Genomic DNA, 19,355 nt, shown 5'->3' with positions numbered 1-19,355 from the left:
CCCCTGTACTCAGCACTGGTGAGGCTGCAACTCAAGTACTGTGACCAGTTTTGGGCCCCTCGCTGCAAGAAAGACATCGAGGCTCTGGAGCATGTCCAGAGGAGGGCAACAAAGCTGGTGAGCACAGGCCTTATTAAGAGCGGCTGAAGGAGCTGGGATTGTTCAGTCTAGAGAAGAGGAGGCTCAGGGGAGACCTTATTGCTCTCTATAACTACCTGAAGGGAGGTTGTAGTGAGCTGGGGTTCAGTCTCTTCTCTCGTGTGACTAGTGATAGGACTAGAGGGAATGAGTTCAAGCTGCGTCAGGGAAGATTCAGGCTGAACGTTAGGAAATACTACTTCTCTGAAAGGGTGGTCAGGCACTGGAATGGGCTGCCCAGGGAGGTGGTGGAGTCACTGAGCCTGGTGGTGTTCAAAGAGCGTTTGGATGTTGTGTTGGGGGACACGGTTTAGTGAGAACCATTGGTGAAGGGCGAATGGTTGGACTGGATGATCCTGTGGGCCATTTCCAACCTTAGCGATTCTATGATTCTACGATTCTATGATTCTGTGATTCTATTCACCAGATCTACATGCCTTTTAATACCATCAGAGATGTTGGCCCAACTACTTCCTTGGGCAATCTGTTCAATGCTTCACAGTTCTTCTAGTGAATACATTTTTTTTCCCAAATATCCAACTTAAACCTCCCACTACTGTAGAAATCCATACTGCAAGCATTGCATACATATTTCCATCAACATATTTCCACTCTGTTCAATCAGGAGCCACTGGAGCTGTTTATGTTTGCACTGAGTGCCTTATTTTCTATATGAGTTTATTTGTGTGGCTGTTTACAGGCATATGTATGTGTGCATTGTGTGCATATATGCACATATGCCAATTTTGCTCAGACACAGTGTTGCCTGGATCAGGAAATACTCAGCCATAGCAGCCTCACATTTACTGGGCCATCTGGATTTGAGCAGCTAGTAACCATATAATAAATGTTTCCTCTTTATGAAAATGAAAACAGCACTACAAATTTATATGAATATATTCAGTAATTATTAGGGGTATTGCAGTCTTGAAGACCCACCCGTCTCTCTTTCATGGAATTTGCTACTTGACAGGTTGATTGCTTAGAATTATATTGAGCACACATGGAAAATATCTTTTTAAACCTGTGAGTAATGAGTGTAAGAGAAATTGAAAGAGTATAATTTCAGCATATGCTGCCGTTTTCCAGCTAGTATTAGAAATGGAAATTTGAACTCTATTTCAATGTTTCTTGGATGTGCATTGCATTGACATAATTATTTAAATTATGTCTAACCTTAGGTATTCACAGTTTGATCTCTTTCTATCCAAAAGTTCTGAAATGATAGGAGATGTACAACATTTAAAAGAGTTAAAATTTGGGGTAGAAAATATTTTCTTCAAGATATTTTAACTTGTGTAAATAATCCACTTTAAAATTCACTAAGTACCAGTGTACATGTTCTTATACTCACAGATGTTCTTCAGAAATAAATTCAACAAAGTCTGTTAGAAATAGTTCAGAATAGAATTGTACTTTTACTTTGAGTAAGATGAAGTCACATAATTTGAGGCTTATGAAAAGTTCTTTTAGAAAAACTAATAATTAGGTGCTTTAGAGTGCAGTAGGACAGTACTGAACTCAGTGAAGCAACGTCATCATTAAGTTTTGAGATTGTGGCCATCTGCACAAAACACAAACTTCAAGAGGCTTACCAAGGCTTACCTACATATCAAAGGAAACAGATACGGTGTACAGAGATTATTACCCTTTAACATCCAACAGTAGCATGAGTACCAGTTTGGAACTTAAAATAATGTAGACATCGTTACTCTGCCAAAATATAGTTTTATGCCTTCATGAACCTCATACATGAATCGTGTGAGAATAACACTAAGAACCCTAATGAATGGGTAAGTGGCAACGGAGCAAGGAAAAAACAAAGGGTCCTTTGAGGTTTAGGTCTTCTTGTCCTTCATTAAGGTTTACTGTCCCACATAAAGAAGCTATTGAAAAATGGCTTGAATGTTCAGATAGTAAGGCAGATTGAAAACTGGCTGCAAAATTTGGAGTTTACTAGTAAATGTAATACCCCAGGGGTCAATACTGAGTCCAGCAGATGAAGAGAGATGATCCTTCCCCTCTACTTGGCACTGATCAGGCAACAGTCCTGTTGTGGGCTCCCCAGTACAAGAGAGACTTGAACATATTGGAAATATTCCAGTGGGGACCACCTAAAAGTTCAAAGGACTGGAACACTTCTCATATGAGGAGAGGTTAAAAATTAATGTGTTCCCTCAGAATTTGGATTCAATGGGACTACAGACATAAACCTATAATTTAAATCTAACAAGATAAATATACAAATGTTAGCAGGAGCGTGAAACAAGAATGTAGCAAACCGATTCATTTAGAATACAACATTTGGCAAGGATATTGTTATTAATTTAAGTATAGAAAATTGACAGTGAAAGTCAATTTTTATAGGATCAGAATACTCAGATTTTTCATATATGAGCATAATAATAATGTAAATTACAATTTTATATCAGATAAATTACAGAGTTCAAAAATAGAATATAAAACAAATTTCAGACATAAAAAGATATCTGAATATGAGTGTTAGTATCAGGATAAAAAATTATACTCATTACCGTATTATAGGGTAAACGTAGCTCTTTTTGAGTACATTTGTCTTCCTTCCAATTTTCACTAAATACAAACATAAGTGAGAACAGTCAGCTAAACTGGATGTATATGTCTTAGGAGTTATCTTTAATATTTATCAAAAACTAATGAATTTATAAAGATAATTTGTTAAAGTCCAGAAAATATTCACTTGCATTCTACAACTAGTTCTTTACATAAACAGAAATGTAAATTATAATACTGATGCTGGACATTATGTCCAGAAGGATACTGTGAGAAACAGTATTGAAGGCTTTACTGAAATAAAAAGAGACAACATCTACTGGCTTAGTCTTGGTCAACTAAATGGGTAACCTTGTAATAAAGGAAGATTAAGTTAGTTAAACAGCTTCCCCTCATGAACCCATGTTGACTGTAGCTAATGACTATATTGCCATTCATGTGCGTTTCAATAACTCCCACCATAATTTTTTCCATAATTTTACCTGGCACTGAAGTGAGATTGACAGGCCAGTAATTACCAGGGTCTTCTTTCTTGCCCTTCTTGAAAACTGGAACAGTGCTTGCCAACTTCCAGTTAACTTCGACCTCCTCCGATTTCCAAGATCTTTGCAAAGTAATTGAGAGAGATCTCACAATGATTATTGGCCAGCTCTAAGTACCTTGGGTTTAATCACATCAGGTTGCATGGACCTATATACATCCAAGTAGAGCAACAAATCCAGCACAAGTTCAGCTTTGCCTCGAAAATGATTACCTCAGTCACAGTATTCCAACGCAGTCCACCTGAGATCCCAGAGTCCATCACTTTTGTTGAAGACAGAGGCAAAGAAGGTATTAACCATTTCTGCTTTATCTATGTCCCTATTTATAAGGTGACAATTCTAATCAAGTAATGGATCAGTGTACTCTCTGGTCCTCTTTTTATCACTAACATTTAAAAAAATATCTTTTCGTTTGTCCCCCACAGTATTGACCAGCCCCAACTCTAACTGAGTTTTGGCCATACAAATTTTATCCCTACAAAGATGAATGGCATCCCTGTTGTTCTCCCGTTGCCCAACTTTGCTTTCAGAGGCCACAGATTTTCTTTGTCCACCTAATCTCTAGAAGAAAATCAAGCGGCCTTATGCCCTGATTCTTTGACTTCCAACATTTTGGAAAGGCCTGTTTCTGTTCACTAAGGACATGGTACTTAAATAGTGACTGGAACTGATGTACCCTTATGTGTTCAAAAGTAGTTTCCCAGGAGATCTTACTAACTTGTTCCCTGAGCAGCTTAAAATCTCTCTATATACCCAGGGTTGAGGTTTTTTGGCACTTTTCCTGCTATCACCAAAGACTTTAAATTCTTCATGGTCACTATGGCCAAGACAGCCACCAGTTTCCACTTAACCTACAAGATCTTCCCTGTTCACAAGTGACAGATCAGGGATGGAAAGTTTCCTCACCAACTCCCTAAGTACTCGTACCAGGAAGTTATCATCAAGGTGTTTTAGGAATATCCTGGATGTGTTTGCCGCAGCTGTATGGCATTCCCAGTCTGGCAAGTTGAAGTCCCCCATAAGGACAAGGACGCAGTTGATCTAGAGATCTTTTAGTTTCTTAAAGAATAATTCATCGATGTCATCATCCTAGCTGGGTAGTTTATAGTAGACTCCCACAGTGACATCTCCTTTATTTGCTTTTCCCTTAATCCTTACCCAGAGTCTCTCAACCATGTCATCATCAACATACAGTTCCCTACAGTTCAGCCCCTCCATTACACACAGTGCCACTCCCCAGAATAATACATGAAACTTTAAATATGGACTGTGACAAAAAACAAACTATTGCAAAAAGAGCCCTAGTATGTGAAGGATTTAGCCATGAAAAAAATAGTGGATTTTTAGCCATGAAAAAACATCATGGATTTGAATTAATCTTTAGTATGCATTTTTGACACATAAAATCAATTTTATAACTTACTATTTTATTTATCTAATAGGAAAGTTCACAATGGTAAAAATATAAATAGTTCTTAATAAAATTACTAGAACACTGTTGGGAAAACTTAATACAGAGCTAACTAACTCATGTCATTTCTTGAATTTATTTGGGTGTATTGAGAACTATACATTTGTATATCATAATTTATAATCTAAATGTTGTTAAAAATGTGAAACATACCATACACTATATATATTGTCATGGTTTTGTAACTTCGCTATTGGTATTCCACATCATAACATCATGGACAAAAGAGAAGAACTATGTATCCCAGAGGACCTCACGGTCAGAGAAGGAAGACACATCACGGAAGATACATCATCTGGTTGCGCGCGGTGCTTCTTCACTTTCGCTTGCTGCCGGGAGAGGAGTGGGTGTGCTTTCCAAGCCGGACGCCTTCATCAGGTAAAGCTTTTGGTTTCGGAAACTCTCTCACTCTCTCTCTCTCTCCCTCTCTATCGCTCTTTCGCTCTCTCCCTCATTTCATTTGGTTTATTATCCTTACTCCCAATTAGATTGTATTGTATCGTGTCATCTTGCATCCCAACATCATAGTTAGTAAAATAAGTTCTCCTTCTTAGATTGTTGCCACCGCTTCGTTTTTTCTCGGGAAGTCAGCGGGAGGGGGGCCCGCAAGCCTACTGCCCCCCTGTCACGGGCACAGATCTATCTAGGTAACTCCGTGACATATATATATTTCTAACTAGGAATTTATCACAAGAAAGTCAATAAACCTAGTTCTCTGCTCAATTACTCTACTTCTGTTATTCATCTTTCTATGATGGGAAAAAAAAAATCTGTTTATGAATTTTTGGTTTGTAGATTAGGGTTATCTGTAGATGAAGAATAAACAACACAGATGAAAGTTTCTGTTGAAGAACACATTCATTTTGTGAATATTTTCATCTTATTCAGTGATAGCACTGTCAGAACTCTCCACTCTTATTTAGTAAATTCTTTCATTTTTCTCAGAGCTACATTCAGTAATATATTGTACATTCTTACATTTAATAAAACTTTTCACTCAGCTCAAAACTTAGTGTTTTTAATGATTTTATTGAAATAAGGTCCTCTACCTTCTGGGATAGTTTGATTGATGAGTAAATTGTCATTGTTCCACATTCATTTCAGTAGAGCTCTGACATTGATGCACACTCCTGGTTTTGCTTGATAATACAGAAAATCATGTGTGACCTAGCCAACTATCAGGAAATTATATTACTATCATAAAAAAAAATAGAGCAAAATATTTAGTTTTTCATACAAGCAAGAAAGAGTAATACATCTAAGATACCTGCTGCCTGGAAAAGTCATTTTTTTAGCACTAGAATATAAATTCTTCACATATTATGTGATGTAAAAATCGTGTTGTCATGCTACTATCCAACACTGAGATTTTCCCCCTGTTCTCTTCATTGGGATTGGTATAATTAACTCCTTCAAAAGTTCAGTTACATGTTGCTTGTAATAGAAATATAATGAGCAGTGGCTTAATACATACTATTCATCTCATGGCTCAGTTCCAATTACTATAAAAATATACTGCCAATTCAAAAACTGCTTATCCCAAAACAAACAAACAAACAAACAAACAAACAAACAAACAAATAAATAAAAGAGAAAAGCAGAAAAGAGAGATAGTAAGATTCTCTATATCTGAATTTAAAAACATTGCTTCAGAATGAGATATAATTCCAGGAAAAAAAAAAAAGAGCAAATTTATAAGTTATATCTTTGAAAAAGTTATACTTCACTACATAATTACAAATACATTTTAGTCTATTGAATGTATATTTTTGTTTAACTAGAACTCCATTCAAAAGGACTTCCCCTTAATACATTTTTATTAAAACTGTTTTGTTTGTTTGTTTGTTTGTTTGTTTGTTTGTTTTTAATGTGAGAACAGGGATATTTAAGTGTAGTGTATCTCCTTGGATCTACACAAAAACTGACTGGATGTTGCCCAACCTGCTTTAGGTGACCCTGTCTGAGCAGGACCAATCGTTCTGTGTTTTTGTGAAATAATTCAGATTAAAGTTGTGAAATTATGTGAAAATTTCAATAAAATGAAACATTAAGAGTAAGCAGAAGGGGATTGCCCAATCCTTTAGGTTAACATCTTTAGGTGTTCTGGTGAAACAAGAGAAAAGAGGAAAAAGAGACAGTTATGGCAACCACACTTATTAATTAATGAGAGCATGTGGGAATGGAGAAATGTTTATTCGAGTAGGTTATCTGATTGAATACTTCTAAGATGGGAGATGATTTCAAGAAACAGACCACCTAGGAATACCTCATTGTTGGGCTAGAACAGTGCAGGAGCCTTTCCTATAAAGGATGAACCTTGCAGCTATTAAGATTGTGAACCAAGCAGCCCTGGATGGGAAGGGAGGAGAAACTGTAGAGCCCTGATCAGGATCTCTACAATATCGTTGTTAATCTGACTGCTGACCTTAAAACATAAGCACTTGATCAGCTCCTGATCCATACCAAAGCTGGGCTTCATGCATTCCAGCTATTCCCTCACAAAAAATGTAGCACTCCCTCTTGGTCTAAAGAACTTGCATTCCTTCATTGCAGCACTCCATCCATGTGAGCTATGCCATCTTGTCTCTTTGACCACAGTGAGGTCATTGCTCTGTAACTGCACTATCTAACTCCTCCTATTTCTTTCCTATTTATTCTGTGGGTATTAGAGGAGGGACGAAGATAGAGGTAAGTGTTCTCATTTGTCATAGTAAGTATGAGAAATATTTCTATGGGACTGCCTCATGTCTGCTTCATTCTTTATTTACCTATGCTTGAGATTAAAAGCTTTGCTGAAATCCAGAGAGATTACACAACTGACTGTCCTTAGTGTATCTCATGTGCTTCTTTTTAAAAATCAGAATGCCTTATGAGTTCTAACTTCATGTAACTCTTCAGAAGTAGAGAAGATTTCACATTTTGCTAAGAGAGAAAAAATAAGTTTTTATTTTTAAACAATTATAGTATTTAAATTTCAAGCAGTATAAGCTGTTGATGAAATAATTTAGTAGTAATGCCAAGAGAAAGAAACTTTACCAACATAATTGTAAAATACTTTTTCATTCACCTGCTGTGATGAACAAAAATCCCAGTCTACCAGATGTATTAGTATTCCAAAATGTATCAGTATTAACAGAGGAACTCTACATACTGTGAACTTCATGAGCCTCATGGTGTGATAAAGATTTGTTTTCCTTTAATTTAATGGTTCTATTTCCTAAATATTTGCATAATTCTTATGCATTTTGGATTATGAAAAATGAGATAATTTGGAAGATAAAAATAATGCAGGCGTTCAACTTTATATTTTTCTTTATTTACATATTCAATTAAAATAATATGCTAAAAATAAGTTTTCTGCAGCTTGACATTCAGAAGATATTATATGAAAAATGAAGTTTCATATGCCAGCTTTATGTCACCATCTTTGTGACTTTTTAAATTGCAAGCTTTTTGTACTCAAATAATGGAATATAATATTTCAGAAAATCAGAGAATCCTTGTAGTTGAAAAAGGGACCTCTGGAGCCATTTAGTCTGACTCCCCTGCAATGAACAGGGACATCTACAGATAGCTCAACTTGCCCAGGGCCTTATCCAGCTGTTTAATTTGTTTTTATTCCATCTCATTTTAAATTTTTCACATTAAAATCTTTTTCAATTGACCAATTTATATTTTATAGGGGATTTATCTTTAAGACTGATATTACATATAAATAGATTGACTCATTTGTAAGAAACTACATCATCTATTTGTCTGTTATATTTGCCAATACTAGATTGGGAAATAAATGTGTAGAATGGAAGAAGGAAGGCTGCAGCTCCTATTAATTTATATTTCCCATGTATGTTCAGAGTTTGTGTATGCAAGGATAATTTTTTAAAACATAAGAAGTACCACAATAAAAATGAATGCTATTGTTAAAACATATTGATAAAATTATTTGTTAATAATTGTTAAAGAGTTGTTAAAATAAACCTCCTGAAGTGTTTTCATGCTCCAGTACTATGATAAATACTTACCTTGCATTTGGATTTGTTGAACCTCATGAGGTTCACCAGGGCCCACTGTTCAAGCCTGGCTAGGTCCTTCTGGAAGTCTAGAGTAGCAAGCTTGCACATTACTCACCACTCCCTCCTCATTGGTGAGGACAAGGTCCAACATAGCACCTTTGCTTGTGGGTTTCTGTACCACTTGGAAGAGGAAGCAGTCACCAATGCATCCCAGGAATCTCTTTGCTGGTATCCTGTTGTGTTGTCCTTTCAACAAATATTGAGATGGTGAAGTCCCCCATGAAAACCACATTTTGTGAACATGAAGCTCTGTCCACTCAGTGGTAGACTACACATCAGAATAGGAAAAAATCTGCATAAAACATCAAAAATGCATTTGATTTTAATCTTCTAATCATTTTATTTTTTATGTTAGGTATTATTATTATTTTGATTTGTATGTTAGTATATATTATTATTATTATTATTATTGTATATTGTTTTTTAGTTTGCATACTATCTTTTACAGAGGTTGTAACCATGCCATCCCTGACAGATTTTAAAGCTAGAACACTTTGTACAATATGCAAAGTAGTAAAGCATTCTCTTGGAATGAGACATTGTGAATTCACTAGAGAAATAATCCTTTATCTGAAATACTAAAACACACATAGATAAAAACGTAATATGGTATTTTACGTACTTCAGCATTTTAAGAATTTAATCTACTGTATCTGAGAAATACCAACTGTTATCTGAGTTGTAAACGCTGTAAGAAAATATGTTTCCCCCAAGAAAAAGGATTATACTTAAAAACCACAAAATGCTATTTTGTATTAGATACCCTTCCATAAATACTTCATACCCTTTATATTTAGAAAAATGGTGGGGACTGGATTTTTTTTTTTCCACAAGTAAATCATATATGAAAATATCTGTCTAATTTATGTTTCCTTTTTTATTTGTTTTGGTTTTGTTTTGTTTTGTTCTGTTCTGTTTTCTCATTGATGTAGTAGTTTCTGATGTGTTTTAAATGGCTAAGTCCTTGCTTGATACATTTCTGTTGATATTGAAACAAGATTGTTTTGTTTACTTGCAAACTCAGTTAAGTAGTAAATGTTGCAATCTTTTCACTTGTATTGCTATGTCTTACATTACTTCTTAGCATTGTTAGAATGCTTCTGTGACTCCATGCTGTGCATTCCAGAAAACTGGGGAGAAAAAAAAGAAAAAGTGATAAATAGACAAAAGTGAAATTCCAAGGCCTGAGGACAGTATGGTGGGCAATAAACAAACAAACAAAGAAATAAACAAACCCACAACACATCTGTAAGAGCTCTGTAAAGCAATTGTACTTAATATTTCTAACTGTGGACTAGTACACTCTCTTGTGCATCATAATTCAACTTTTAAAAGTTCAATATACTCTCAGATTAATGTTCCAATCATAATACACAGATCAAGCACTCATAGAGATTTACTCATCAGATTATCAGATGTGGGAAAATTAGTGGTAGTTCTTCCACTATTCATTTAGAATATTGACTAACAGAAGTTTTTTTGTTTTGTTTTGTTTTGGTTTTTTTACGAAATATCTTATTATTCAGAGAACCACAGAAATCTCATTTTTAATATAATTAAATGTAAGTGTAATTTTAAAGACAGTTCTTCACTATATGAAGTGCAGACATTTTTTATAGCGGAATTGCATGTCATTTTTGGGCTGGAACTTAGTGTCTGGGAGTTCTACATAATTGTGTTTAAACCTTTCACTGCTTACTCAGTATTTTGTCAGTGAGGAGAGAGAGCTGTTTCTCTTGAGTTTATTCTCTAGTCTTTACTTCTTCAAAATGTGCAGATGAGTAATCTATATTTCAAAGAAAGATGACCTTTACTGGATTTAAATGGAATTTTTCTTTCAATATCTGAAATGAGAAAGTGATTAAAGTTTTGGTTGATAGGTAAGATGTATTTTAGGAGCAGATAAGCTTAAAGGTCAGACACTGTCAAATGAAGGATTTTGATTTTTAATATTTAAATACTTTCATAAGAATCATGAATGTCTGGCACTCTTTTTTAAGTTCTAAAAAAAAAAAAAATTGTTCTGCACTTCCATAAGATTCACCTTTCAGTGTTAGCCGTACTTTGATGGTACTGGGTGAATAATTATTTTGCAGCATTTCTTTTCTTCCACCTTTATTTGAGACAGAAAGTTTTCCTGGCCTTTCTATAAAACAGTGTTAAAATAGCGTATCAAAATAATAGTAAGACCTAAAGTAAAATATCAGCTCTCTTTTCACACATTCATTTCTTTCATATCTAATAATGACTTAAGCTAAGGTCTTATTAATGTGACTAATAAGTAGTCAAGTATGTACTCATATATAGTATATATTCATATACTATATACATATATATACTCATAGTATGTACTCATAACTATACTGTCAAGTATAAAGTGCAACTTCATTTCGTAGGGTGTAATATTTTGAGTACAGTTGGTTGTATGGGTTTTTCACCTTTTCAGGTTTTTTAAAAGCAAAACATGGGATTAGTAATGTCCAACTGAGTTATGAAACCAAGTTGTGTGGAATTATAATCAAATTACTAATTATCATCAATCTATGTAATACAAACTATTCAGAACCATAAGTCATGGGGACACACTGAAGGGAAAAGAATAAAAATAATAGTACACATCAGAGAAAGCAGATATACATTTTTAAAGAAGTTAACCAAACAATTAAAATGTAAATAAAAGAATAATTAATTTATTATAAGTACAGTATTAAAAAATAAAAAATTCTAGGAGTATATGTTTAATTCAATAAATAGCAAGTTTTTAAGCTTAATTTAATGTTTTACTCCTTCCAAAAAGGGTCATGCTCATAAGTACCCTTTTTCAATCAAAACTTTTCTTTCTGTGACATTACGAAAACATGCAATAAATTATATAATTATTCAAGGCTAAAATGAGAATTTAAATATTATAGCAATGACTACTTGCTCCAGCTTTGTCATCTTTGAGTAATGTTTTGATTGGATACTTACTGCTAAGATTAAACTTGTAAAGCTTGCAGCTGATTTGTCAGTTATTTTGCAGAAACTATCATCTAGTAACAATTATTTTCCAGAACTACTTCAGATAGTTCTTTTCCAGTTTATGTCTATAAAATTAAAAATTCTTACTGTCATATATGTTCTACATTTTGCTTCTTTATTCTTTTGAGATCACTATTTATACCCAAAACTAGAGATCTAGAATATACTTCCAGTCTTGGAAATGATGAGTTTTTGCTATGACGTGTTTCACACAGTTTCTAGTATATTATTGTTACTTTTTTTTCTTTTCTTGTTAATGATTAAACATTTATTTCATGTATGGTATTATTCAACTACTTTTATCCATATTTCTCTTTTTTCCACTTAGGCTTTAATAACCTTGTTTCAATGGTAACTGCTATTATTATTATTTTCTGTAAGATCTGATTTCATGTATTGAATAAGAACTGTTAATTCTCCATTTTATTCCCAAGGCATACAAACTTAATCTGTAAATGTCATGTTTTTTTATCTGTCTCACCTTATTTACCAAATGAAATATTATCTTGATTTATGTGGAGCGGTCTCAGCTCTTTCTCTTGAAATTCTCCAGATTCCTTCCCCATGTCTATAATCTCATTTATCTATAATCTCATATATCTGTATATCTATATTTAGATCTAGGAACTCTGTGAGATACTCTATGAGACTACTGCTGCTTGTTTTATACGTGCATTCATTTTACAAATAAAAAAATAAAACAAGTTGAAAGTGGAAACCTCAGAGCTTATTACATTTTTGTATTACTTTTTTTAATTACTTTTTTACCCTAATTTTTAATTTTTTTAAAATAATGTTATGATCCCTGAGGTTATTGTTCTAGCTATTCACTTGGCATTCATTACTTAATAAAATTAATGTCAAAAAATTAATGTCTTATTGAAAGTACCATTGTTTTGTCAATCATTTATTGTCAATCATTTATTGTTTTATGGATTTTGTCCTAATCTTGTCTTCTTTTATATGTTGGACAGAAAAAATCCCACTTTTATATCTTTTAGTTCTTTGACTATTTTCTCAGTTTGTGTTTAATCCATACCTGCTTCACATCAAAAAGATTCTGAATTATACTATAAATGCAAATTTTCTTTCTTTCTGCCACCAGGTTTCTTTTCAACCACAGGAGAATACAATAAATAACGAGTCCTACCATATAAGTAATAGTCATTTCATATGGTGTAAAATGTTAAAAACTTGTTGTCAAAGCAAAGTCAAGTCTTTGAACAATTAACTTCTGCGGAATTAACAATTTTAATGGATCTTTATTTCAGTCATTTCCCACATGGCTTATTTAATTAACCCGTAGCAAAGGAGACCAACACTACACAGTCTCCCATAAAGAGAGAAGGAAAATGTATTTAGGTAAACTGATTTCAAATATGTTAGAAATGGCCTACACATCTTAGCTAATGAAATTTATTTTCAATTCAGAACTTACATTTGAAGAGTTAGCAACTGATTTTTGGATCGTTGGCTGAGAAGTCTGGTCAAACTGAGAGAACATCATGCTTCAGTGTGCTAATGTATAAATGTATGATGTCTGAAATCCATTCATACTGCAAGAAGTAGATAACTCTCTGTATCCACTTTTTCTCACTCTAAGTAAATAAAGAGCTTTTAGCTTCCAAATAAAAATTAGATCTTCTAAATTAGTAACATAAGTAGTAAGGTGTATTTCAGGACTTCAAGCTCATTTTGAATAGAGATAGAGAAGATAAGGAAACATATAAATGATATGCTTCAGAGATTAATGAATCTAAATCTAAAACATAATAAATCAAACTAGGGGATAAACAGCAAGTAGCACAAATATTGCGTTTCTTCACCATTAACTGATATTCATTTTCTAACTTTTTTTTTTTGTCTTTATTTTTTGTGATCCCAGATGTTTTAAACAGTCATACTAGATCACATAATCTTACCACTTATACTAAATTATATACTAGCTTCTCCAATCCTACCTCTCTGGTTTGCCCCAGTATGAGGTGGGAATGCAGTTCTTGAAAATTAGTACCTTCTGGTTCACCTATTCTCTTTTTTGCCTTTCACTTTGTTTACTTTTTAATACACAAGAATACAGAATGCAGGTTGCAGAAATTCATGCATACACACCTACTCTATAAACGGAAATTTAGAGACAAAACAAAGAAGTGTTGCAAACAGAGCAACTGATGCTCAAATCTGAAAAGAATGGGCAGTAAAATCTTTATATTACTCATCTGTAATATATATAATTTGGACAATTATGATATGAAATGTAACATACCTGTGTCTAGCCCTTTGAGCAGATATATTAGTGTGTATTGTGTTTGTTTGATTTGTCTACAGCTTTATATGCCTGAAGGAACAGTAGGAGAAAGAATGATGCTATGGACAGAATCTGACATAATCTCCTTAATACATACTGTCATATGAGATGAAGATGGTTTGAGCTGCATGGTTTCTGTCTTTCACAAGAACTGAATGAGTATGTTTTGCAGAAGTTAGATACTGAGAGATCTACAACATAAATTATCTTATTCAAAAGAACACTAGCATTAGTCATCCTTGATTTTTTTGAATTTTATGCTGAGTGTTTTTCATGCTTATTTACAAGCTAATTTAATAAATACACAAGAGTTTATTTAGATATTATTTTTATGATTGTTTTGTTTGTTTTTAATATAGTTGCTTTCACCTGCCTAGAGATTAATGCAGTAATTAATCTACCTGTGAAATATTATTATGAAGTACAAAGCTAATTATTCAACTTTTTAAATAGGAAAGCTAGTTGTATAAATCTGTCATTGTGTAATTCCTGTCTATAAATTTTTGTTTTAATCCAGGCATCGTGATGTGAAGAAATGGATGAGAAATCTTTCAAGAGATAAAATAAGAGAAGTTCAAACAAATCTACTTTAAGAAACCTCAAGAAAAAAAAAAAAAGAAAGACACAACTGCTTTAAATTAACAGCATGGAACAATTATCTCATACTATCCTTGTGCTCCTCTTTACAAATAGAACTATCAGATCAACAAGAAAGGGGAAAAATCATCTTTTATTCTACTAAAGATTAAAGGCCAGGACTGTGAATTATTCTTAATTTCTTGTCATTTTATGTAACACAAGAGTTTTGTAACTTCAGACATCTGTGGATTGGTTTCAATAGTCTATATAAATAAATGAATATGGTGCAAGGAAGTTCAGGTTTGACAGCAGAAAGATCAAGGTTTAGACTAAAAGGAAATGTTATTTACATGAAAATCACGTTTGGTAAGGTGTATAAGAAATAACATACCCTTTGTTACAAACATAAATATGTCTCTCATTTCAAAGTATGACAATTCAGAAGACAGAATCAATATATCTAGATCTATACTTCTAGAATTAAGTTATCTGAAGATATCGTCATTTGATCTGTCCTGACAACAAACGGAATAATAAAATAAGCATTTTGATAAGGTAGATAAGGGACATAGAGAGTAAAAAAGTCCTACATTTCTTTATATGCTGTGAATCATGCATTTGTTCAACTTAGGCCTCTATGAATTTTCTCATAGAATGCTGTGGAGATTCTGTCAGTGGCGAGGTACCTCTTTCCTTCTGTAACATGCTGCCCTTTATTTTGGATAACAAAGAAAATCATCAGCATTCTGACAGGCTGAAATGTTATTTGTCACAACATCCAACTGCGCATAGTGCATCCCTGGAGGCACTCCAGCAAATTCGCTTACAGTGACTAGTCATGCTAATGTAAGGGCTTCTCCTATACCTCTCCTTAAGAGGCCCCATAGAGCAGTCTCAGTTTGACCAAGATCATTGACTCTTCAAATACAATGTCTTCCACAAGACTTCCAAAACATCTGGCGACTTAAAAAGTACGAGCTTTTATCCATCAAGCTGTTGCAAGTGCAGGTTGTTAGTCATTTTGGAAATCTGCTTATGGTCTGATTCTTGTCTTTTCTTACATAATGAGTAGTACTGTTTAACATTAACTTGCTCATCAGGTACCATTTTTTTCCCTTGGATTCTTCTTTAATATTACATTTGCACTTTGTGTGTGTTCTATTACTTCAAACAATATAATATACAATATATTTTACAAATACAGTGTTTAAAATGCAAGTGCTGTCACTTATCTTCTCAAAATTCTAAGCCTCATTTTCACTGAGATTTGGACATAGCGTATTAATATTTTTTGATGGAGCTCAAGATATACGTAGAGGAAAATAATGACATTTTCCTGATTAAAATTTTAAATTTTAATTAGAAAATCTGATTTTAACACAAATGCAAATAAATTACTTCTAAAAAAATCACAGTTGGCCCAATTGGCAGTCAAGAATAGAAAGTTTTCAGTTTTATTATCTATGCAAATACATTCTATGTGCATTTTTTTTTAGGAAATAAGTACACAGTCTTATTCTCTTGTCCATCAAGTTTAAATCTTTCAAATTATCATAGCTTTTAATTAGCCGATAGACAATTTTCTGTAAACATGTATTAGTTTGTAGCTATCTGTCCTGCCGTACATTAAATATCTTGAAGAACAGAAATAAGTAGGGATCCAACTTACAATCTAAGTTATTTATCTGACATTATATGATTCTATGATTATATGAATTTCTATTAATTCTCATTTTAATCTTTGACAGTGGTCATAAAATAAGATGAAAGTCTCAACTATTTGAACTGAGGAGGACTGAAAGAGACTGGGATACTTGTAATGATTAGCAAAAGGTTTGTGTTTTTTTTTTTTGTTGTTGTTTGTTTGTTTTTTTCCCAGTGATAATATTTAATTTAAAAAGAAATAAGTGAAAAGACAAGATACAGCAGTGGAGTATTTACATTCCCTGGAGGGTGATAGCTTAGAAGTATGAGAATCTGTCTTGAAGTCTTTAGTGTCCCTGGAGCCTCTGAGTTCAGCAGCCTCTAAGTACAACTGAATCCTTCATCTTTTTAACTTCAAAATAAAATAAAATAAAATAATAAAAAAACTGAATTTTATGCAGCTTGATGTGCACTTTTTTTCAAAAAGATCTATAAAGCTAACATTTGTGTTCTGTGATGTATTATGTCTTCCTCCCATCAGCACTGATGCCATATAAGTAAAAGTAAGAACATTTTTTAAAAAGTGACATCGTAATGGCTATATAGTTGACGCACATTTGAAATTGTTAGGATGTCTCATGGGAAAATGATAGTATACTAGGAAACAATTATTTTAACACTGGAACGAATGATCAAATTTCAATGAGAGATATATCTGTTACCAAAAGGTAAGTGAAACTTATTAACTTATAAACTGGTAGAGAATTACAGAAAGCCATTTGAAAACAAAAAATAATTAAAGCATTGTGACTGTTGAACTTGATAACAGGAGGCTTTTCACTACAAGTGACAACTACTAGGATTTAAAAGACATATTTTTAAAACTCCCTTGAAAATAGCGTATAAGAATTCTCAGAACTTCATTTTGTACTCAAATGATGCAGTACAGTTCTTTATGAAAATAAAGATATAAAAGAAAAACTTCATCTTGCATTTGTCCATGAGTCACTTTGAGCCAATTGAGCCAAAATATTTTTGGGTTAATCCCAAAAGAATTTAATCTAAATCAACCACAATAAGGACACTGTAACTTTGTGAAGACTTAATATTGATGCTGACTGGTGTTGACACTTCATCAGTGTTTCTAAATTTTCTTACTTGTCATCAGTTCTAGTTTGCTATTTTCTTTACTTATTTTTAATCAACATTTTTCCCATGAATTTCCATTAATACTAAGCATACATTTATGAATATAATAATAAAATAATTTATGAAATTAATTTATGAAATAAATTATTGAAAAAATATAACCCAGACCTGCAAGCCAGGCCTTAAGAGTCACAGTTAGCCACCGGTATTTACATTTTTTTTCTTTTAATTTATTTTTTTATCGATAACTGGATGTGTTTATGGATATCTCATTTCAAAAACAAACTCAAATATTTGGTGATCTGATGATAACTCAACATTTTAGACTTTTGAACTAACTAGTTTTTTCCACTATTTTTGTTTGGATTTAATACTTCTACAGAATTGGGGTGTAGACGCTGTTCTCCAGACTTGAAAGTGGTTTTCCAGTTTCTACTCATGAATATTTTGGCAACTTTTCTAGGAATTACTATTAAAAAGTGAAGCCTGAAGAAAACAGTGTACAGTTGTAATATATAATAATTTCTCTAGTGCCAGACAATTAACAAAAATAAATGAGTAATTAATAGGGAATGAATTTCTAAATGTAGATTTGAAAAACAGAAAGCAAATTAAAACTGAACACTGAGGAACCAGAATAACTTTCTAAAGATATTCACTGCAAAATTTCTGACCATCCCATGGGAACTTCAGCCAAGCATACATAGATATGTATATATCCATATCATCAAGTGGAATTATCTCTTTGATACAAAGCGATGTTCTAAACATTATAGGGAATTGTTTATTTTCTTGTTCTATTATATTATTAAAGATTTTCTACTTCAGTTTTTCAAAAAGATACTATTTTAAAGACAAATATATATACATATTTATTTAAATACCTGCCTGCCATGCCTACAACAGCCTTCAAACTCAAAGACAAAAAGTTAGAAAACCATTGGGCCACTCATATGAACGATTCTTTTGTTGTACAGGGCCAATACCACTCAGATTTCCAAATCTGAGTTCTAAAGACAGCAACCAGGTGATATTTTGGAATATTTGTTTTAGTGAGTAGCTGAATTTAAGGTATCTGAAAAACATGTAATATATTCAGGTGGGACAGTGACATCGTTCTCAAGCGCTCTCAAGATAGCCAAGGTTTGAAGACACTAACTTTCTCTATGAAAATGGAAAGATTTGGATGCTATGTAACAACAATGAAAGGGCATTACATTGTGTCACAGGAAACCCAGATTTTTTTATTGCTGCTGCAGTGTGCTTCAGCGACCCTAAGATTGAATTTGAATTCTCATACTTCTGGTTTTACTTCCTTTCTTTCTTTATGATGTATGAATGAGAAACTCATGCAGTGTCTTTATGCAGAACTCAGCATGGGAAATCTCACAAAAAAATCTGTAGCATCTATGGTGTAAATCCTTATGTAAAAAAAAGGAAGGGGAAAACTAACATCTAATTTTAAATATTGCATCCATACTTACCTTACTTATCTTTTAAAACAAACAAACAAATAGTAAATGCAAATATTCTCTCTAGGTCTTTCACTATTCCAAACCAAAAAGATGGAACTGTTTGCTCATTAAATTCTTCCAAGATGTCTACGAAGAACACATGATTATAAAAAGTTTGAGCTGGAGTAACAGGTTGAAAAGGAATCACATGTATATGCAGAAATTTTGAACAGATCAGGTCTTAAGCCACAGTCCAAGCAGTACAGGTCAGCTGGCCTACTTGAACTCTTTAACCTTGTTTAGTAAAGTCAATAGGTTATTTTTGTTCTTCTTTCTTGCAATTATCTGTTTTCCTCTATTTATACTGTCTCCCAGTTTCTAGGGTTGTTAATTTCTTGACTTCTTGAACTTCTTACTTAAGTAAGTGTTGTGCCATAAAGAAGT

Source organism: Gallus gallus, chromosome 4, assembly GCF_016699485.2.
Source record: "Gallus gallus isolate bGalGal1 chromosome 4, bGalGal1.mat.broiler.GRCg7b, whole genome shotgun sequence".
Taxonomy (NCBI): Eukaryota; Metazoa; Chordata; class Aves; order Galliformes; family Phasianidae; genus Gallus; species Gallus gallus.
This window is presented reverse-complemented; position numbering follows the sequence as displayed.